Source organism: Amia ocellicauda, chromosome 11, assembly GCF_036373705.1.
Source record: "Amia ocellicauda isolate fAmiCal2 chromosome 11, fAmiCal2.hap1, whole genome shotgun sequence".
In the NCBI taxonomy this organism is placed as follows: Eukaryota; Metazoa; Chordata; class Actinopteri; order Amiiformes; family Amiidae; genus Amia; species Amia ocellicauda.
The window spans coordinates 13,571,395-13,587,734 of record NC_089860.1 but is presented as its reverse complement, the minus strand read 5'-3'; the positions used below and the strand labels follow the sequence as shown (position 1 = coordinate 13,587,734).

At 35.5% G+C, this 16,340-nt stretch overlaps 1 protein-coding gene across 3 annotated transcripts in view; it reads left to right on the top strand.

Annotated features, from left to right (window-relative positions):
- Window positions 1-4,833: 4,833 nt before the first annotated feature.
- The window catches only part of tnip1 (TNFAIP3 interacting protein 1), a 31,637-nt gene continuing 20,130 nt past the window's right edge, over window positions 4,834-16,340 (top strand). For 2 of the 3 annotated variants that reach the window (XM_066716603.1, XM_066716601.1), the window contains exon 1: window positions 10,213-10,343. The gene's annotated coding sequence lies outside the window, so the exon portion shown is untranslated. Of the gene's footprint in view, window positions 4,920-10,212; window positions 10,344-16,340 lie in introns of those variants that run through there. The other variant, XM_066716602.1, reaches the window with a different exon arrangement.

The following is a 16,340-nucleotide window of genomic DNA, read 5'->3' as shown; positions in this document are numbered from 1 at the left end:
ACGCTTAGGCGCGTTTCTTCAAAGACGGGTTTAGTTTCAACAAAGATTTGAGAAACCAAAAAATGTGCCACTTTATGTGAGGTAAAACTACACTTTTAGAGTGTTCCATCACAACTTATTTTTTTTCTTTTTTTGTTGTTTCCTTTTATCACCTGTATAAAGTAACATAAAGGAAACTGACAGAGCCCTAAGGGTACATGTAGGAAGTCTTCTTTCACCAGACGTGTGATGTTTAGATTTTAGTTTGCTTCCTCTATTTGGATCATTTATCAATTTAACCACCATTCAATTCCACTTTTAACTCTGAGACACAATAGACATACATTTGTTTTTGCCAGTTTGTGGCTTGTATGATATGCATCGATAGTTTCTTTGTCTTTTGGTTTCCAGGTGTCACAATCATACCATTTTGAAGGTAAATCAAAAGGAAATCTAATAAAGGACGTTCATTTACAGTGTAAATTTTACACATACATCCTTGGTCTTTTGCTGTGCTGTTCCACTTTGGTAGATGCTTTGTCAGTGGTATTCATAATTTAGCAACAAGGGATGGACATTAAGGAAAGAAAATATGATTGGCAATTTCCATCTTCTGCCTGGCTAGACACAAATGTCAGTGGAGCAACTTCAATGAAAGAGGAAGCTGTACTCTCCAGATGATCAGCTGCACTCACCTCAGGCATTTCAAAGAGGAAGTTAAAAAACCATTGGAGCACACAGAGACCTAAATGGCTTTGATATTAGACAAACACGAACCACAAAACTTACCTTGGAGATTGTTCTCAGAACACCACACCGAAGAATTTGTTTTTCGGGAAGGAAAATCTTATGCTAATTTAAGCATGTCTATCATAAAAGGCACAACTAATAATGCACATGAATGAATGCAAGAGAGTAAAATGTATGATTTTCAAACTACATTGATGTCAGATGAGGTACCCCAACTTTATCACAGACTTCTCTGTGGCCTTGGATGAAAAATCAGCTACACAGCATTACTGCAGCTGGCCTCTCTGGAGCGATACACAAAGCTGAAATTCATACATGGGTTTTACAATCTTGCTGCAACAATGGTGCAAATATAATGTATTTGGCAATCATCTAGATTCTTGACGGGGTGCTGTCACACATCAAATATCAAAAGGGTGATTTGTTTTTTAGAATACCTCTTCAGACCTCAGTATGATTATCATTCTTTTATTTACAGTATGTGGAAGTATGTCAGCTACTTAAAAAATATATAGTAATGCATGTAATTAATTTAGAGAAAGAAATATGAAAAGGGATGTTAAAATATATGTATGTGAGAGAGAGAGAGTTTTTATTTGATCATAGTAAAGTAGAATGGTACAAATGATAGTAAAAGCTGAAGAAAACAATGACACTTAAACTAATCAAAAATAATAGTTTTGTGATTCTACTTCATTTAAGACGTGCTCATATGGTACTAAAATTAACTTGTATATTAACTTTGCATAATGTTTTTTTGCATGTATATTGACTGGCGCATGGTGAAATCTCTGATTTCCACTTGCTCACTCATTTCCAAGCAATGTTCTCAATCTATGATGGTCATGCAATATTTTAGGTAATGGGAAGAGACTATGGTAACTGGAACGCGGAAAAGCTTGCCCTCCGATTGAGAAAACCCCTATAGTCATATTGCCTAAATAGGTGATTATGTACTCATGTGATAGTGAACCACCATTGTGGAGTTTCTTGTTTTGTGCAGAGCAAGAACTTTTCTGTTCCTGGGGAACAAGTATGTGTTGAAAGCCCACGACTTATTCATCTGTGTGCTCTTTGTAGTTTCATAAAGCAAAGAATAGGGCCCTACATCAATGACCAGCCAATTATAGTCCAATCAAAAGCTTCAATGCCTCTTCTACAGTCTTATTACACAATACCTCCTAATAATATAATACAGTTATGCCCACTCAGCGACTGATGCATATAAAATCAAAGCTGAATTAAAATGGAACAGTGGTGACCAACCCTGGTTTGGTAGTTCTCTTCATCAGCTCTTAAACAATGCTGAACTGATTCCATTTAGCAAATAAATGGTTCAATTAAATGATTAGGAGTTGAGATGGGACAATACCAGAAGGCACTGCCGGGGGGGTCGGGATTGCCCATCACTGCACTAGAGTATAGATCTGATGACATGCAAAATCAAAAAAACAAATCCACCAAGTGAAATTTGAATCTGGACATATGTGATTCTTTGCTTTATTTTCTGCAGGCGCCACCAGCAATCAAACAACGCTTTGAAAGCACAGATTTCTGGTGTTAGGATAAGAAAAAAAAAAGCACCTTTGTTTCTACCTACAACAGAAATGAATGTCTCCTAGTCACCACTCCAATCTGCTCTAGGCCCAATCAATCATGAGGCGTGTTAAATGATTAACACCTATTGACATATACACCTGGCAAAAAGGGAAAGGCACAGGGATATTTCTAGGGAATTTCCCATCATAAATCATAACTTTGTTCAGCTACTAAGACTGGACCTTCAATTACTATTGCCCTGCCAAAACACTTTTTTTTTTTTTTTTTTACTTGATGTTTTTGTTTGCTTGATTTTTTTCTTTCAATCTTTTTTTATCTTTTGATATTGTATTTTAGATACAGGGCTGTTTTTTTGCCCATTCCTCATGTGACTAAGCTATGTAACACATAACTAACCTGAAAGATTTCTGCAGCATAATACATAATAAATATGATAGTGCTTTGTTTCAGTCTGCGTACCCTTGTCAAGGGTATGCGATAGTGATTCATTGAATAATTGACCCATTCATTGTTGTATCCTCTCTCAATATCAAATTCCGGCATTAGATTGTTTACTAACTGGTTTTGCACTGGAGTAATTTGTCAATGCAAACTAAAAGCAAATGACTGAGTTGTCCATGGTGAATGTGAAACCAGAACATTATTCCAAAGCAGTAGATGGTGGGAAGAGCACTGTTGTTCTAAGAAGCACAGGCCAGTATTGATACACTGGAAAATCATCACCTCTATCTTCATTAACATGATGGAAGCCAGAACAATAGAAATGTCTTGTGATGTGTATGAGAAAATGTTAAATACATCATTCCCATAGATACATATCAATTCTATAAATATTGCATTTTAAGAACGCACTTAAAGGCTTTTCTGATATTACAATGATCAATTCATAGATGACTGGAACGGTACGAACTGTGTGTAATATACTGAAAAACAATGACTTGTGTTACCATGGTAGTGCAACATCATATAATGGAAACTGTCTAAACATGGAAAAACACCGAACCTCAGGAAGGTTCCGTTCCATCTTTCAAAATTGTTACTTTCCATTGTTTACAGTTATTGTAACAATATTTTGTCACTGAAAGGGATGGAGTGCCAATGAGCCACCATTGTCATAACGAGGCAAATTGTCTCAGCTGGGCATTCAAATCCAGGAGGTGAGCAAGGCATGCAAATGTATGTCTGATAAAAAAATAAATAATGTGACAATATGCTTAATAAGTCTTCCTTCTTTCCTACGTAATAAAAAATATATATTGTAAGAAAGTTGTGATCTATGGAACAACATATTAAGAATGCACTATAATCACTCAGTGGTGCATAAGCAGAAACTATTCTTTGCATGAGGGAGCACTCAGTGATAGTGATGGTGAGTCTACTGCTCCATATGCTGGTGCTTCCTTATGTAAGGTTATGCAGATAATTGTTGTTTTCTTTCTTTGTGTCTGCTGGTATGGTTAGAGCAACAAAGTGTGAGCCAGCCCAGTGCATGTAACTCTGCAATCTGTGACAGAGTGCTGTTGCAGCTGCTACCAGGACAGGCCTGGGTTAAACAACTGAGGTTAGGAAATCCCCACATGCAGACTTTAATCCCAGAGACATTCTTCAATTACTGCTGCAGAAACATCTTCCTGTATTGAAGCAGTCAAAAAACAATAAATAAGTCAATTACATAATAATAACATCATTCAGCAAACTTTCTTTACTGCCACTGGACATCAAACGGACACACCACAATTTCCTACCAATTACACACTTTACTCTTTCATTAGCTGTACGCTTTGCAGATAATTATTAGACGCTGTGCCAAAAACATACAGATTGCTACTTAAAGTTTAACAAGAGCCCTTCCCTAGAATTGATGTTGAGAATCCAGTAACTAATCGAATAGAAAGTGAAAAGACTGGATTAATTAGGAGAATGCACTCTCTAAAACTACATGAACTAAAAAATGTGTTATTGTGTGGTGTTGTTGAATTGACCATATCTGTTTAGTGTGAGGCTGTCAAGTACATTCTCTCTTCCTTTCAACAAGATTTTTGTTTGTCTGATCGTGTGTCATAGTTTTTTGCCTTTAAACAACATTAAGCTACTCAAAATGTATTGGAGTTGTACTTTTTAAATGTGTAAAATGCCAATTAACTAAAACAGAACTGGAAACAGAAGAATAATTGTACATTTTGCAGTTTTGGCATAGTAGAAAAAAAATATTTTTCAAATGTGTACATGCACTGCGAGCTATACTTATTTAAGTTATGCAAACTACTTACCACAAATTGAAAGGAAGTACATCCCATCTAATTCCAGTACCTTTTACTAAATATCTGCATATGGCAATAAGTCTAAATTGTGCAAAGAGCTTAGCAGATATTTTGAAAACTGAAGCTTGTCCCTTGTAATTCCATATCAAGTTCTTTTGGTAAATGCAATCAGGAAGACTTTTTTTTTGTCATTCTTGGACTCATAACAGGTCCCTTTTTTGTAAGCTGAACATATCTGGGCCTCTCACAACATGGGAATTCCCCGTGTGTGTTTAAAACCAAGCTAAATAGCTTCCCCCATGTTCCAATACCATCTGTAACAATCGCCTGTCAGCTAAATTCACAGCCTTGCAGAACAACAGTCCAGGGGTAAGTTTGCTCTATTGTTCATACATTTTAACACTATGTTACATTAAAGTTTTCAGTTTTTTTGTTTTTCTTTTTTCTTTTGGGTTTTTAAGCCTTTTTTTTTAAAGATATAGTGGTGCACAACAGCACAATGCCTCCCAAAGAGTTATCTTAGTTTAGGTAATGAGTTGTCTCAACATCTGTGAATTATTGTGAATTATTCACTACTTAATTAAAGAGAGGCCAGTGGTGTATATATACAGTGAATATGTATAGTTGTTTACCTGAATTGTATATCATTTTGAAGTTTGCAAATGATTATTTTCATTTTATATTCAAGCAATTCAATTGTTTACATATCATGTATTTCAATCCAATATGAATGGAAGTGTGTATTTATATGTGTAATAAGGTGCAACATCATAACTGTTGTTTGTATGTTAATCATAAAAATGAATCATGATATACAGTAAAGTAGGCTTTGATTGAAGCAAAATTCATACCAAAAATGTGCAATTGAAATGATTTTCTATTAGTATTCTATTTATAAATGATATGCCTGGATTTGGCATGGTGTTTCCACAAAATTGTGGTGAATGTTTTCAAGCAATCAATGTTCCCTTTCAATTATTTCCTGTGGCAACTGTTAGAACTACTGATACACTTTTGTTCAGCAAAGAAAAATGCAATTCGATCAAATATAAATATTCAATTCATAGTTCTTCTCTCAGGAATCACATGGGGTGTGTAAATAGAAACAAACAAGCCAAACAATCTCCCCCAAAATATGTCTAGTGTTCTACTGAAATACATGCAGTTTAATTGCAATAGACAAGTCTCATGGAAATTGTGTATCATGCCAGGAACCTTTCAAAACATTTGACATGCTGTTTTCATAATATTTACAGTATGCATTAAAGAAAATTAATATAGGACTGCCTACCAAGTGCATTGTACTATTTGCCAATTATGTTACTTCCAACATTCAAATGCTGAATGGCAGCAATTGGGAAGCTAATACAAAATGTTTTTAACAGAGAGATAAAAAGTTAGTAAGACTGCTGTATTAAAGGAACTATAGTATTTTCATGTTTGGTACAAAGCACAGAAAATGTTTTTTATTGGTATATAAATGTAAATAATACTGAAAGCAGATACATGTCTGAAGCAATTTAAATAACTTGGTATATCTTGTTTTCAGTCAGAAAACCATATTCTTGTATTTTTCGTAGTTATTTTGGGATTTTTTTTGCAACATTTATATTCTCACAGGGAAATTTCACCTCTCCAAGGAAAATAAAAAATGTCTTATGTTATTTTTACTAAGATTTATTCTATAAATTATAATTGTTCAAATAAATGTGAATGTTATGATAGTGAAGAGGGCAAGCTTCCAGAGTTTCAGTATCTAGTTTATGTCTGAAATCTACTGGCAGGACAGTGCTGGGATGATTTCCTGTGGACATTGAAAACAATGTGGCAGCCATGTTGGGTCAGAAGTTGCCATTTTAGCTCATGCATCATTGTATTCTTCTAACAGAGTCTGCTTATGAATGTTTTTCTGAAACCTATTCCCAGATTTATTTAGTAATTTATTAATCATGGATGTGTGTACATATACACTCACCTAAAGGATTATTAGGAACACCTGTTCAATTTCTCATTAATGCAATTATCTAACCAACCAATCACATGGCAGTTGCTTCAATGCATTTAGGGGTGTGGTCCTGGTCAAGACAATCTCCTGAACTCCAAACTGAATGTCTGAATGGGAAAGAAAGGTGATTTAAGCAATTTTGAGCGTGGCATGGTTGTTGGTGCCAGACGGGCCGGTCTGAGTATTTCACAATCTGCTCAGTTACTAGGATTTTCACGCACAACCATTTCTAGGGTTTACAAAGAATGGTGTGAAAAGGGAAAAACATCCAGTATGCGGCAGTCCTGTGGGTGAAAATGCCTTGTTGATGCTAGAGGTCAGAGGAGAATGGGCCGACTGATTCAAGCTGATAGAAGAGCAACTTTGACTGAAATAACCACTCGTTACAACCGAGGTATGCAGCAAAGCATTTGTGAAGCCACAACACGTACAACCTTGAGGCGGATGGGCTACAACAGCAGAAGACCCCACCGGGTACCACTCATCTCCACTACAAATAGGAAAAAGAGGCTACAATTTGCACAAGCTCACCAAAATTGGACAGTTGAAGACTGGAAAAATGTTGCCTGGTCTGATGAGTCGCGATTTCTTTTGAGACATTCAGATGGTAGAGTCAGAATTTGGCGTAAACAGAATGAGAACATGGATCCATCATGCCTTGTTACCACTGTGCAGGCTGGTGGTGGTGGTGTAATGGTGTGGGGGATGTTTTCTTGGCACACTTTAGGCCCCTTAGTGCCAATTGGGCATTGTTTAAATGCCACGGCCTACCTGAGCATTGTTTCTGACCATGTCCATCCCTTCATGACCACCATGTACCCATCCTCTGATGGCTACTTCCAGCAGGATAATGCACCATGTCACAAAGGTCGAATCATTTCAAATTGGTTTCTTGAACATGACAATGAGTTCACTGTACTAAACTGGCACCCACAGTCACCAGATTTCAACCCAATAGAGCATCTTTGGGATGTGGTGGAACGGGAGCTTGGTGCCCTGGATGTGCATCCCACAAATCTCCATCAACTGCAAGATGCTATCCTATCAATATGGGCCAACATTTCTAAAGAATGCTTTCAGCACCTTGTTGAATCAATGCCACGTAGAATTAAGGCAGTTCTGAAGGCGAAAGGGGGTCAAACACAGTATTAGTATGGTGTTCCTAATAATCCTTTAGGTGAGTGTATATGATTGAATTGTATTTTTACTTTCATTAATGCCAACACAAGAGGTCACTGTTGATGTGGCATCATGAAGAGTGCATAATAATAATAATAATAATAATAATAATAATAATAATAATAATAATAATAATAATAATAATAATAATACAGCAATTAAATATAAAAATCGATTTATTACATTTAATGGAAATATAGGGTGAGCCTTAAACCTTAAATTAACTGAAAAGGTATTGCACAGTGTTATTATTGCATTTTATCGAAATAATATTTGATTAAAATTAGTAGATTTAATTTAACTGAGATAATAATTGGTCAGATATTGTTGAATTTGATGATTTGTAATAAGAGAAGCACAAACTGGGATAATAAATGCCACACATTAACAGAATCTGGAAATTAGTTTAGTTATTTAGCCACTTTAACACACAATTAGTCACCTGAAAGTTATATTTAACAATATCATAGGAGTTCTTCAAAATGTATTTAAAGATAAATCGGATTGAATTTAGTGTATACATATATATGTAATTAAAGATTATATAAGATGAAGTAGCTTGTATATATTATACAAGTTCTTGTATTTTAGTCAGATACAAATTAAAAGACTCTAATTTATCTACTAAAAGGCCCTTAAAACCATAATGTTTTAATAATACCTTATTTTGTTTGTTTTATTCTCTATCTAGGCCTATCTAGAATATAAATAAAATCAGAGGGGAAGTGTGTCAGTTTCTGTGCGATTTAAACAGGAAATAGAAAAAAGAAGTAGGGGATCCCCAGCCTCTTTTTTTGGAACTAAACTACTAACGTTATTGTTATGCTCCTGTTAAATACAACCATATCTGATTTGTACATGTAAAATGCAGAGAAATGCATAGGAAAATTATATTTTTTATTGCTTATTATTTGATGATTGTACATCATAAATGCACAAAATTGTTGGAATTGTATCTTGTTGTATCATTCATGGTGAAAGGTCTGTAATGTAGCAAAAAGACACTTCATTAATATTTTCAGCCACTGTTCTGACTGGACATCTCCTGTCATGACTAGTCATCCAATCCTCGTGATCTGAACCTTAAACTAATTTTACTATTAACTAATTTCTGGAACAATTGTGGGCTTGGATCTCAAACTGGTATTACTATGCTTGAAACAGCACAGTTCTCCACACACACACATACACACACACACACACACACGCGCACACACACACAAACAAATTGTGATGACTAGACGACTGGGTCAGAGCATCTCCAAAACTGCAGCTCTTGTGGGGTGTTCCCGGTCTGCAGTGGTCAGTACCGATCAAAAGTGGTCCAAGGAAGGAAAAGCGGTGAACTGGTGACAGGTTCTTGGCCAAGGCTCATTGATGCACGTGGGGAGCGAAGGCTGGCCCGTGTGGTCCAATCCAACAGACGAGCTGCTGTAGCTCAAATTGCTGAAAAAGTTCATGCTGGTTCTGATAGAAAGGTGTCAGAACTCACAGTGCATCGCAGTTTGTTGCGTATGGGGCTGCGTAGCCGCAGACCAGTCAGGGTGCCCATGCTGACCCCTGTCTACTGCCGAAAGCGCCTACAATGGGCACGTGAGCATCAGAACTGGACCACGGAGCAATGGAAGAAGGTGGCCTGGTCTGATGAATCACGAGTTCAAGGTGTTGACTTGGCCTCCAAATTCCCCAGATCTCAATCCAATCGAGCATCTGTGGGATGTGCTGGACAAACAAGTCTAATCCATGGAGGCCCCACCTCGCAACTTACAGGACTTAAAGGATCTGCTGCTAACGTCTTGGTGCCAGATACCACAGCACACCTTCAGAGGTCTAGTGGAGTCCATGCCTCGACAGGTCAGGGCTGTCTTGGAAGCAAAAGGGGGACATAATTAGGCAGGTGGTCATAATGTTATGGCTGATTGGTGTATATATATATATATATATATATATATATAGTTGCTAGTATTGTTTTTGTTTTTCAATTGAATCTGCCAAAATAAAAACTAGAATGCCTACATTCTTTTTCAATGGGTACTTTGTTACTCCTTGGCAACTGTTAACTACATTGTTTTATTTCCTGACTTAGAAATCTTATAAATAGTATTTGCATATTCTTTTTGAATATATAGAGGTTGTTCGTGAAACTTAAGGACATTGTGGAAGAGTTTCATCACAATTCAATGCAAATTGTCTATACACTTGAATATAGATGAGTCAAACATAGACAAATAAATTGGCAGACATTTTTAGACAGCTGTACCACAAAATGCATTACATAGGAATCAAGTATAGTCTTTATTATGATTTTTGCTTATGCTATGTAATAGGTGAATTTGTTCTTTTAACACTAGTAATCACCACCTTACTTTAACCTGCACAAAATGCTGTATCTCTAAGGAATCCAGCCTCTCCGCATTTCAGCGTGTCTTTAAATCGTCGCACTTGATCTCCTTGTGCTCTGATTGGTCCGTTAGCTGTCGATCAAAGCTGTTTACATCGGGCTGGAAATTCCCATGTTGCAACACGGAACACTCGCACTTCCGCGATCATTTTCACAACTGCGTTAGGACGGTAGACTGCTTTGAACGTTTGCCCTCTCAGCAGGACAGGTATGAAACTTTATTTTCTTGTTTGGGGTCAATGTAATGTCTGAATAAATATAACTTAGATAAATACGCTTGATCCAGCCTCATCCTTTCGACTCGAAACATCTACCATTACCCAACAACGAGTAGCCTGAATCAGCGAATGATAATCTACGTTGTTCAATTGAAAGACATTATCTTGGCAAATGGGTCCAGCACCAGTGTTGTAAACTAATTATTTTATTCAAATTATACTATCTGATATATCGCAAGTGTAAGTGCAAGTGATGGGAGCTGAAATTAAATACTGTGCTTCTTTACCCTAACAGTATGAAGCTGCATTAAAAACGAGTATCTAGTTTTATTTAAGAAGCGAATCTGAACTGGATACATGTACCAGCTTGTTGTCTATCTTTATTCTTTTATTCTGCTGAGAGTTGTTCTCCTTTCTCTTTGATATCATTTGTAGATTGACCTGATCTTTTGTGAGGCTGTGCTCAGTTTTGTGATAGAAATTAGTTATCTTATGCAATACATCAATACATAAACATAAATGAGTGCATTCAATTAAATCTTGGAGATAAAGTACTACATTACTTTTTAGAAAAGCAGTTCTCATCTGCCTGTTATTATTCCAAATTGTACATGTAAGTGTCTTAATTTGGCCCTTAATTAAATATATACGGTTTAATTTCGACCCTTTTTAAATATTTGGAGATTTAAAATGACTTCTAAAACGTTGTAGGTAAATAGGGTTATTCTGTCTGTTTACAGAAAGGCAAATAATTGGGCATATATAGTTTAGTTGAGAAATCAGCTTGCATAAAAGCAATCAAAGGTGTCCTCAAAACAGAATTTGGAAACAATTACTTAATAGCATTCATGGGAATTATTATTTTGACACATGACTTGTATTATTAACATGTACCTAAGCAAAAGAGTTAGCCTGGACTAGGAAAGTTAGTTTTTGCTTTGTGCACCATTATTTGAATACAGGGGTACAATAAATAGGGGTTTGGTGATCTATAAGCAGCTAGCATGCCAGCCAAAGTCCTTGAATGTATTGAATTGGCACACACCAATTAAGTAATTAGTGGTGGGTTTGTTAGTTCCTTGTTGTTATTGTTTCGGGGCAGTACACCCACCTGTAATATGTGCATTTGGGTTAATCTTGATCTTTCGATGATGTGATGCCTTCCACACTGTTGAAATGCCTCTGAGCTTTGTGTACGGTACCACATTTCACATAACAATTCATTCCCTCCATCACTATGGAAAGTATTTTAATTATTTACTTTCTGTTTATTGATCTCTTACAGAGGTTGTTCTCTGGACAAAAACCTCAGATAAATGGAACTTAATGGCAGGGAAAACATTTTGTTTTCAAAATAAAATACCAAGATTATTATCATTATTATTATTTTTATGATTTATTGTATGATTTATTACTCGTCTTGTCTGTCTTTCTCCTTGCCCTTTGGCTCCCACTAAGTGACCTTTTGGGTCTTCACAAGAGTCTACTCACGCCTCTTCTTGAATGACCCCCAGACCAGTCACAATGAAAAGTATATTTAGAATACATTCTCATAGTGAAAAATATGTGTTGATGAATCATATTGTAGGCTAAATGTTGCAGTAAGTGTATTTATTTTGTGTAGGTAGTGTAAGTTTTTGGCAGTGTAGGCCAATATGCACAAAAGACATGGGCACTATAATTCACACAAGATTATTATATTTCATATGGTGTGTGTGTCTGTGTGTTATGTTTTTGTTCAGCAGTTACCCCTATTGTTTGGTTGTGTATTTCGGGCAATATAACATTCACTGTTTTTCTGAGAATGTATGTATAAACAGATAGCTTGTTGATCCTTTTTCAAGCTCTTATAACTTACTTTGTTCTGTAGGAGAGATCACAAACTACTGGGTTCACCATAGGTTAGATCATGGGTTAGGGTTTACAGTACAAGATAGTGAGAGCTGAGGGACATGCTCGACAGCAAAATATGGAGTTTTTTGGTTATATTAGGTTTTGTGCACTGGATGCAGGAAAAACTCAAAGTGAAAATCTTTTTACTTGTAACATAGTGTTAGCAAAATAGCAGACATTGATCCATCATTGCCTTCATCTTTTGGTCAAGTCAGATTTAGGCTTTTCTTAGCTAGTCATGACCTCAAAACATTTAAAAATAATCATTTTTTTCTTTTTTCTTTTAAGTACTAGACTTCTAAGAACTCCTGAACAGTAAGTAATGTAAACTCACTCTGAATTTATACTGTAAGTGATCACAGATTTGATTATCTAAAAAAAAAAGATTCAGCTTGTGTCTATTGAAGTGGAGCACTGGTGACTTATTAGTTTAATGTTAGTTATAAAGTAACCCACAGATGACTGACTATAGGATACAAGAAAAAACAAATGAAATTGATACAAGTTGAGATATTAGCTTTTTTTGGTTGTTTTTTTCTGCTCTTGGAGTTTGGGGAAGTATGTTACTGTAATGACAAACCAAGTTACAGTACCTGAGGTCAGAGTTGCACTAAACACAATAAGTGTCTTAATAAAAGGACAATCACTATTAGGACATGTGGGAATTAAGAATGAGGGTGTGAACAGACTAGTCTCTGTAATAAATAAGTTTTCTGGCTAAAGAAAAATAAAATATTGTGCATGTTGATAATAGGCTAATATTAAACACTTATTTTTACTTGTCTAGGATTCTAATTTTACAGCCCTTTACAAAAAATGTTCCCTACCTTCTCGTTGCTGCTGTTGCCGAATATTAGATTATTATCATGATATGATAATTGGGAATTAATGAGATTTTAATAGGGATATGCTAATGGCTACCATTGTAGTGTTTGTGCTAGAGGTCACAAGGTCATGTTCTATGAGACTTTCCTATGATACAATCTGAAGGTATTTACTTATTGATAGGTTTACAAGAACTCTTGAAATATTCCTTCTATTCTATAACTCCTATTTAATTATTGAAAATCTGTGATCAACTTCAGTGGGTTTTCATTGATACATTACAGACCACAAAACCTACATTTCTGTATATCTAACCTGGATTATGTCCTTTTACCGGCATGTTTTTCACTTCAAAAAACACCTGTGTTGAGGTGTTTCATTTTACGGTTTGTTCTGAAATTCCGTGATTTTTTAGTCTACTCTCATTTCAAAATGATGTATTTTTGTGCACGCACTCCATGTATTAATCATACTTTGCACTTCTTGTAATTGCTCTACTGTAAAGAAGAAAAATGGGAGATTTTTTTTTTTTTCATTTCAATCTGAGAAATGCAAATGACTTTCGTCCTCAACTTTTTTAAGTTTAGTTTTCAGAAATTCATGTCATGAGTTGTATTCTTGGTAGATCTGTGTTCTGTTACACACACACACACACACACACACACACACACACACACACACACACACACACACACAAAACAAGGATAAGCTTTATGTTGTGTAAAGAGTAGGCTCTGTTAAATTCTTAAACTCTGTGTGTACGGCTAGTCTGTGCCAAAAGCTGTAGCTTATCTCAGGTGTAATATTTACTATTTACAAGGTAATGTGTCTTAAGCTTTGTACAGTTATGACCTCCTACATGCATCATAGACCTGCATCCCTTTTCCTGTCCCTACTTTTTTTTTTTCCTGCCCCAATTCCAGTCAAAATTGATTGTGTGAAAAGCTTTAAACTTTCCCAATATACATTCCAAAAGTGAAAGCCACCCCAGTTATCTGGTCACACATGGTTGGCTGCGGATCTGACTGAAATGGAAACTAAAAGGTCGAATTAGAAAAGCTTAGTAGGTTTTATCTTCCTCATCCAAGTCTAAATGTATTGATTGTGTCCTAACTGGCATAGCTGGCTAGGTTGAGTACAATGTCCAAGTACAGTTAACACCTCTTATGATAAGATCTGCACTCCTGTGATGACTGGAAGAGTATTGGTGTTGCTTATTGGGAAGTACTCATTTTATATGAGAGACAAGGAAGTTAAATGCAACATACAAAACAAGCTAAGGAAGATAATACTTTGTAATCATATGTCAGGAAATGTAAACCCCTTTCCCTTGTTTGTTGTTCTTTCAGCTTTAGTATGTCAGCAGTTTTTAATCTCTCCTTGAACGTCCTGTTTTAATCCTAAATTCTAATGCAGTACCAAAAGGGTTTTGAAAATAGAGGCCATTACTGTAAGAATATGAAATCCTTTTACCAATTACCATAAATTACAGTTCTGTGGCTTCATCTTGTTCCCTTGTCTGTTCCCTAATGTCAGTGATGTATCAATGGTGCAGAGAACCTGATGGTTTTCCAGAATGGCTGACTGGTGTACACTTGATGTAATCACTAGGGTTTAGAAAGACCATGCTTAGTTTTGGTTTCATTTACTTGTAATACTAGATAGGGGAGCGCCTTCTGGTTCTTCCCTTATAAAGGACCCTTTCGGTATTGTGGCTTTACAGTACTGTCTGCACGGACACCAAAAAGAAGTGTAGACAAAGAATTGAACAATTCTGTGAAGAAGTCCTCACTTCACAAAATTAATCCTGCATTTTGAAGTTGCTAATCTACAGTCTAAGGTAGGCCTACTTAAAGTAATTTTTGACAGATGTGTTGTATTTCTTATAGGAGATATCACTCACTCACTCACACATTCAGTGAAATGTGTGTGTGTGTGTGTGTGTATATATATATATATATATATATATATATATGTATATGTATATATATGTATATGTATATATATGTATATGTATATATATATATATGTGTATATATATATATATGTATATATATGTATATGTATATGTGTATATATATATATATATATGTATATGTATGTGTATATATATATATATATGTATATGTGTATATATGTATATGTGTATATATATATGTATATGTATACGTATATGTATATATATATATATATATATATATATATATATATATATATATATATATATATAATGTATACGTATATATATATATATATATATATATATATATATATATATAATGTATACGTATATATATATATATATGTATATATGTGTGTGTATATATATATATATATATATATATATATATATACGTATGTATGTATATATATATATATATATATATATACGTATATATATATACATATATGTATATATATATATAATATATACACATTACTGTGCAAAAGTTGTAGGCAGGTGTGAAAAAATGCTCTAAAGTAAGAATGCTTTCAAAAATAGACATGTTAATAGATTATATGTATCAATTAACTAAATGCAAAGTGAATGAACAGAAGAAAAATCTAAATAAAATGCATAGTTGGTGTGACCACCCAATTCTTCTAGGTACACTTGCACACAGTCAGGGATTTTGTAGGGATATAGTCAGGTGTATGAATAAACAATTATACCAAACAGGTGCTAATGATCAACAATTCAATATGTAGGTTGAAACACAATCATTAACTGAAACAGAAACAGCTGTGTAGGAGGAATAAAACTGGGTGAGGGACAGCCAAACTCAGTTAAGGTGAGGTTGCTGAAGACAGTTTAGTGCCAAAAGTCATACACCATGGCAAGACTGAGCACAGCAACAAGACACAAGGCAGTTATACTGCATCAGCAAGGTCTCTCCCCGGCAGAAATTTGAAGGCAGACAGGGGTTTCCAGATGTGCTGTCCAAGCTCTTTTGAAGAAACGCAAAGAAACGGGTAACGTAGACGCAGTGGTCGGCCAAGGAAACTTACTGCAGCAGATGAAAGACACATCATGCTTACTTCCCTTCACAATCCGAAGATGTCCAGCAGTGCCATCAGCTTAGAATTGGCAGAAAACTAGGACCCTGGTACACCCATCTACTTTCCGGAGAAGTCTGGTCCGAAGTGGCCTTCATGGAAGACTTGCGGCCAAAAAGCCATATCTCCAACTTGGCAACAAGGCCAAGTGGCAGCAGGTGCTCTGGACTGATGAGTCAAAATTTGAAATATTTGGCTGTAGCAGAAGGCAG